The sequence below is a fragment of the Arachis duranensis genome, chromosome 9 (genome assembly GCF_000817695.3).
Source record: "Arachis duranensis cultivar V14167 chromosome 9, aradu.V14167.gnm2.J7QH, whole genome shotgun sequence".
In the NCBI taxonomy this organism is placed as follows: domain Eukaryota; kingdom Viridiplantae; phylum Streptophyta; class Magnoliopsida; order Fabales; family Fabaceae; genus Arachis; species Arachis duranensis.
Window position 1 is genome coordinate 108,811,344 of NC_029780.3, and position 7,662 is coordinate 108,819,005.

Consider the following 7,662-nt stretch of genomic DNA (forward strand, 5'->3'; position numbering starts at 1 on the left):
ATTGGAAGAGGATATTGGATTTGCAAACATTGGTGGAGATTCCTAGATCAGTACAAGCACAAGCCACCATGACAAGGAGCTCACCACATGTCCAACTTAAGGACTTTAACTAAAAGTGCTTGGTGGGAGATAACCCACTATGGTATGATCATTCCTTTTCATTCTTAGTTGTTTTTTGTAGTAGTAGTTTTTACTAATTTTCTGATCATGTAGCTATTTTAGAACAGGAACCGGAAAAAAAAAAGAGAGCACATGACGCGCAAGCGTCGCTGACGCGTACGCGTCATATGCATGTGCGTGAAAAATAAAATCTGACAGAGAGTTGAGTGGGAGTAGCGCTGGAAGCATGCTGGCAGCACAAGCCGCATCATGCGTACGCGTAACCCACGCGTGCACGTCGTTTGCACTTTTCACCTTCCACGCGTGCGCGTCAGTGACGCGTACACGTGACCATGAAATTTGACGTAAATATGTGTTTGGGCAGAAACTTGTACTGGTTTTGGGCTGGAAGTATGCTAGACGCACAAATTTGACCATGCAGACGTGTCCCTGACGCGTGCGTGTCATTTGCATAGATGGCCATCCACGCGTGCGCGTGCATGATGCGCACGTGTCGTATGAAATATTGGTGCCCAAGCCACGCGAACAGAGAGTTGTGCGTGCGCGCGGTTGGCTTCGCGCAAATCACACAAAACCGAGGGCACGCGGACGCGTGCCTGATGCTTACGCATCATTAAGAAAATTTTGCGCCCCACGCGTACGCGTGCTGCACGGGTACGCGTCGCCTGCGTCGCACAATTATACTAGTTCGCCGCCCAGTTTTAATTTTCTCTCTCTCTCCCAATCCTAATTCTCTCTTGTTCCTTTATCCTTTTATTCTTCTTTCAACTTATTATTTGTTTTTGTTTTCAGATTTTCTTTGCTTGAGGACAAGCAAACATTTAAGTTTGGTGTTGACGCTTTGCTTAAAGCTTTTCTGTTTATTCCTATTGCACCAAAAGGGAGGCGAATCATCTTCACGGAGGAGCACAACCTGAAGAATAAAGCGACCGCTAGGATAACTAAGGTGGTTGAGTTCCTTTCATATTTTTTATTCCTCCTCTCTTTTTCTATGTTATGTTCCGGTTTTCTGCTATTTTGCGTTGTTTGTTGCATGATCCTTTATTAGTGAGAATTCTAGGTCTAGTTTAGTTTTCTCTTAAATGCTTTAATTCTGAAAAGATGTCTCATGTATTACCCACTGAGCTTGAATTCAAATAAAAAATACAGAAGTGATGTATTGCATGAGAAATTGAGTTAATTTTAAAAGTAGTCTTATTTACTTAAATGTGGTGGTATTTTTTGTAATTCTGAATGCATGACATGAACAGTGCATATTTTTTATAGTGAAGTATACGAATGTTAAAATTGTTGGCTCTTAAAAGAATGATGAAAGAAGAGAAATGTTATTGATAATAAAAATGATTCTTGAAGCAAGAAAAAGCAGTGAAAAACACAAAGCTTGTGAAAAAAAATAATAAAAAAAGAAAAAACTAGCAGAAAAAGCCAATAACCCTTTAAACTAAAAGGCAAAGGGTAACAAGGATCCAAGACTTTGAGCACTAATGGATAGGAGGCCCCAAAAGAATAAAATCTTGGCCTAAGCGGCTAATCAAGCTGTCCCTAACCATGTGCTTGTGGCGTGAAGGTGTCAAGTGAAAAGCTTGAGACTGAGCGGTTAAAGTCGTGATCCAAAGGAAAAAGAGTGTGCTTAAGAACTCTGGACACCTCTAACTGGGTACTCTAGCAAAGCTGAGTCACAATCTGAAAAGGTTCACCCAGTTATGTGTCTGTGGCATTTATGTATCTGGTGGTAATACTGGAAAAACAAAATGCTTAGGGTCACGGCCAAGACTCATAAAGTAGCTGTGTTCAAGAATCAACTTATTGAACTAGGAGAATCAATAACACTATCTGAATTCTGAGTTCCTATGGATGCCAATCATTCTGAACTTCAAAGGATAAAGTGAAATGCCAAAACTATTCAGGATTGTAGTTGTAAACCCCACTATAAGAAGAGACATGAGCTTAATCGAACTCTCATTCTCATGCAAATTCACATCCTAAGCTTATATTAGTTTTGGTTGCTTGAGGACAAGCAACAGTTGAAGTTTGGTGTTGTGATACGTGAGCATCTTTCCTATCTTTTCCTAGTGAATTTGCATCTAAATTGTTGAGTTTAATAAAGAATTAATTATCTTTTAGCCAATATGGATGCTACTTTGAGTCTTTTGCAATTTTGTTTATTTTAGGTAGCATTCGGCGGAATTCGATGGAGTTTCTGCAGCACAAGAATCAAAGGAGATGGTAGCGAGGAGCGACGCGTATGCATGACTGACGCGTAAGCGTGATTTTGAGCTTTCCACAGCGACGCGTGCGCGTGACCGACACGTCCGCGTGACTTGCGAAAAAGACCATCGACGCGTATGCGTGACTGACGCGTACGCGTGACATGGGCCACATGCAAAAAACGCAGAAAATGCTCGTGGGTGATTTCTGGGCACCATTTTTGCACCTAAGTTAGGCGCGGATCCAGTGAAGCCAAGTGGTCCCCACGTTACAAGATGCAGAGTAGTTAGTTAATTCTGATTTAAATTCAAATTTGATTTTAAAATAGGAAAAGATATTATTTTAATTTTAAAAATTAGATTTTAAATTAATTAGGATTAGTTATAAAAAGGGGAGACTTTTCTTCTATTAGGATATTCCATCAGGGGGATTCCATTAGGAAATTCTATACAAATTTACATTCCACATTTCATGAGCAACTAATCCTCCATTGTTAAGGTTGGGAGCTCTGACTATTTTTATGGAATGATTCATTTGATATTTCTAATTTAATTCATGTTTTGATTTATATTTCAATAATTGTTTTCGTTATTTATTTTACTAATTTGGGTGGAACGGAAGTATGACCCTCTTTCTATTTGAGTTCTTGTAAAACTTGGAAAAGCTCTTTACTTGAACAACAGCTTGAAAACATATTATCCTGAATTTCTAACTGTTTGTATTTAACGGGATACGTGACATATAATCCCCTTATTTTTGGATAATTAGGATTCTTGTGGCATATAAACTAGAACTTGATCATCACCCTCTAATTAGAATTAATTGACCAAGGAATTGGCAGTTGATAAATTTTAGAGGAGACTAGGAAGGTCTAAGGAATTAGGGTCTAGTCACACATACTTTGTCATGAATTAAATCTTACATGATTAAAATAGTTAATAAGAAAAATAAATCCAAAAAAATAGATAACTCTGAAGCCTTAACTGTTTTCTTAATAATTTATTCCCAACTTATTTATTTTTCCTTTTGATATTCTGAGTTCGAACTTAAACCTTTTGAATATCTCAAAATCCTTTTCTGCTTGCCTAACTAAGCCAATCAATCAATCATTGTTACTTGATCCATCAATTCTCGTGGGATCAACCCTTACTCACGTAAGGTACTACTTGGTACGACCTGGTGCACTTGCCGGTTAGTTTGTGGGTTATAAAATACCGTACCAAGTTTTTGGCACCGTTGCCGGGGATTGACTGTGATTAACAACTATCAGTGGCAAACCTGAATGGGAATGAGCATCAAAAGAGAGTACTTGGCTCTTACTCTACTCCTACTGCAGATCTTTATGGCAAAAGTATTGTGGTGCCTCCTATAGATGCGAACAACTTTGAGTTGAAGCCACAACTAGTCACACTGGTGCAACAAAACTGCCAGTATCACGGTCTTCCCCACGAAGACCGAAATTAATTTTTTTATAATTTTCTGCAAATATGTGATACTGTGAAGACAAATAGAGTGAACCCAGAGGTGTACAAACTTATGTTCTTCCCGTTTGCTCTGAGGGATGGAGCAAAGCTATGGCTAGATTCTCAACCCAAGGAGAGTTTGGATACTTGGAACAAGGTGGTTACGGAGTTTCTCACTAAATTTTTCCCACCAAAGAAGCTGACTAAGCTTAGGGTGGAGGTTTAGAACTTCAGATAGAAGGATGGTAAAACTCTATATGAAGCTTGGGAGAGATACAAGTTACTGACTAGGCAATGCCCTCCAGACATGTTCTCCAAATGGACACAACTAGACATCTTTTATGAAGGTTTGGGTGAAATGTCCAAGACGTGCTTAGATAATTCTGCAGGAGGTTCACTGCACAAGAAGAAGACACTAGAGGAGACTATTGAGCTGATTGAATTGGTTGCAAGCAACCAATATTTATACTCATCTAACAAGAATCCTGTGAACTCTGAAACCCCTCAGAAGAGAGGCGTGTTGTAAGTAGAAGCTATTAATGCTTTTCTTGCTCAGAATAAGCTGATGCTCAGCAAATAAATCTACTTACTCAACAAATGGGTGGCATGCAAGTCTCAGCTATCAACACACAAAATTCACCACAAGGAATCTCCTATGACATGGCAGGTAATTTTGTGCAAAATGATAATTATGATTATGCTCAACCTTCTTTTGAACAGGTGAATTACATGGGGAGTGGTCCTAGAAATCCCAACAATGATTCATATTCTAAGACATACAACCAGGGATGGAGAAATCACCCAAATTTTGGATGGATGGATCAACCTCAGAGACCTCAGAACTTCAACAATAGTTCTCAGGGTGGTTTCCAACAGAACAATGATTTGGAAGCAATATTGACAGGTTTTAGACAGGAAACCAGAGCATCCATCAAGAACCTAGAGATTCAAATGGGTCAATTAGCCACAAAAGTCACTGAAATTGATTAGAGGACCACTAATAGCCTTCCTGGTGACACAACTCCAAATCTAAGAGAGGAATGCAAGGCTATCATCTTGATAAGTGCACAAGTGACAAGTACGGAAGCATAAGTTTTGCAGGAAACCAGAGCCTCCATTAGAAATTTAGAGGTGCTAGTGGGCTAACTGAGCAAGCAAATACTTGAGAGGTCTACAAGTACATTTCAAGGTGATACAGTGGTGAACCCAGGAGAAGATTGCAAGGTTATTCAATTGAGAAGTGGTAAAGTAGCTGGCTCTGAGACCAAGGTCAATGAAGAGTTAGTTGAAAAAGAAGCTCCAGAGGAGAAGAAGGGAGAATTGGAGCATGCCCCTCCAAAGCGTGTGGACAACCCATTTCCAGACTCTCTTGACACTTATCCTACATTGCCAAAGGCTCCTGAGTACAAGCCTAAGATGCCATATCCTTAGAGACTTCAAAAGGAGACCAAGGACAAGAAATTTTTAAAGTTCTTGGAAGTCTTCAGAAAGTTGCAAATCAATATTCCTTTTGCTGAGATTTTGGAGCAAATGCCTATCTATGTCAAGTTCATGAAGGATCTGTTGTCAAAGAAAAATTGTTTAAAGGGAGATGAGACAGTAGTCCTGACTAAGGAATGTAGTCTTGTAATTCAGAATAACTTACCAAAGAAGATGCCAGATCCAGGGAGCTTTCAAATTCCATGCACCATTGGGAGCACAACCTTTGAGAAAGCCCTATGTGATAGGGGGCAAGCATAAAGCTAATGCCCTTATCTGTGATGAAGAAGATGCAAATCCAAGAGGCACAACCCACAAAGATAGCATTACAGAAGGCAGACAAATTTATGAAGCCTGCATACGGATTAGTGGAGAATATCTTGGTCAAAGTGGGTAAGTTCTTCCTCCCAGCAGACTTTGTGATTCTTGACACGGGAGAGGATGAGAATGCCTCTACAATTCTAGGAAGACCATTTCTAACCACGGGAAGAGCTCTGATTGATGTAGAAATGGGTGAATTAGTGCTTAAAGTGCATAATGAGCAACTGGTCTTTCATGTCTTCAAAGATATACATTCAACAGGTGAAGAAGAGAGGTGCATGCAGACTGAGCTTATTGATCCAACCCTTCAAAAACCCCCTGATGATGCACAGCAGAATCTACAGCTCAAACCTCCCTTGGCAACAATCAATAAAATTTCTCTTGACATCAAACCTAAGTTTGGTGTTGGGAATGCATCATCTACCAATGAGGAGGTTCCTAAAAAGAAGAAAGTACCCAGAGGATGGAGAAACAAAAAGATCTCCACTGAAGGTTTCTCCCCAGGAATGAAGGTGGTGTTGACCAGCAATCCAGCATGGGTTTATACAGTAATCAGAATCCTCTCTCTGGAGCATATTGAGCTACGTTATGGAGACACATGAAAGAAGTTCAAAGTAAGGGGTGAAGAGCTGAGCCCATATGATCCTCCTCCTTAGAGGAGCTGACCGTCAAGCTAGTGATGATAAAGAAGCGCTTGTCAGGAGGCAACCCGATAATTTTGTATCTGGTGCACGAAATTGCAATCACACTTTTGCAATCCCGCACAACTAACCAGCAAAGTGCACTGGGTCGTCCAAGTAATACCTTACGTGAGTAAGGGTCGATCCCACGGAGATTTTCGGCTTGAAGCAAGCTATGGTTATCTTGTAACTCTTAGTCAGGATATCAATAATTACCAGGGTTGATTGTAAAAAGTAAAAGAATATGAAATAATTACTTGTTTTGCAGTAATGGAGAACAGGTTGAGGTTTTGGAGATACTCTATCTTCTGAATCTCTGCTTTCCTACTGTCTTCTTCTTCAAGCATGCAAGGCTCCTTCCATGGCAAGCTGTATGTAGGGTTTCACCGTTGTCAATGGCTACCTCCCATCCTCTCAGTGAAAATGTTCAACGCACTCTGTCACAGCACGGCTAATCATCTGTCGGTTCTCAATCAGGTTGGAATAGAATCCAGTGATTCTTTTGCGTCTGTCACTAACGCCCAGCTTTCAGGAGTTTGAAGCTCGTCACAGTCATTCAATCCTTGAATCCTACTCAGAATACCACAGACAATGTTTAGACCTTCCGGATTCTCTTAAATGCCGCCATCAATTCTAGCTTATACCACGAAGATTCTGATTAAGGAATCCAAGAGATATCTACTCAATCTAAGGTAGAACGGAGGTGGTTGTCAGGCACACGTTCATAGGTGAGAATGATCATGAGTGTCACATATCATCACATTCATCAGGTTTAGGAACAAGTGATATCTTAGAAGGGAAGCAAGCATGATTGAATGAAAAACAGTAGTAATTGCATTAATCCATCAAAACACAGCAGAGCTCCTCACCCCCAACCATGGGGTTTAGAGACTCATGCTGTAGAAGATACAATGAGAAACGTGTAAAGTGTCATGAGGTACAGATGCAATATCAAAAAGTCCTATTAATAGTGAACTAGTAACCTAGGGTATACAGAAATGAGTAAATGACGTAAAAATCCACTTCCGGGGTCCACTTGGTGTGTACTTGGGCTGAGCATTGAAGCTTTCATGTGTAGAGACTTTTTCTGGAGTTAAACGCCAGCTTTTATGCCAATTTGGGCGTTTAACTCCAATTTTTATGCTAGTTCCGGCGTTAAACGCTGGGAATTCTGAAGCTGATTTGCAACGCCGGTTTGGGCCATCAAATCCCGGACAAAGTATGAACTATTATACATTGCTGGAAAGCCCAGGATGTCTACTTTCCAAAGCCGTTGAGAGCGCGCCAATTGGGCTTCTGTAGCTCCAGAAAATCCACTTCGAGTGCAGGGAGGTCAGAATCCAACAGCATTTGCAGTCCTTTTCAGCCTCTGAATCAGATTTTTGCTCAGG

General features: G+C 40.4%; 1 pseudogene; it reads left to right on the forward strand.

Moving 5' to 3' along the window:
* The window catches only part of LOC107466893 (transcription initiation factor TFIID subunit 2-like), a 62,961-nt pseudogene that overhangs the window by 19,862 nt on the left and 35,437 nt on the right, over positions 1 to 7,662 (forward strand).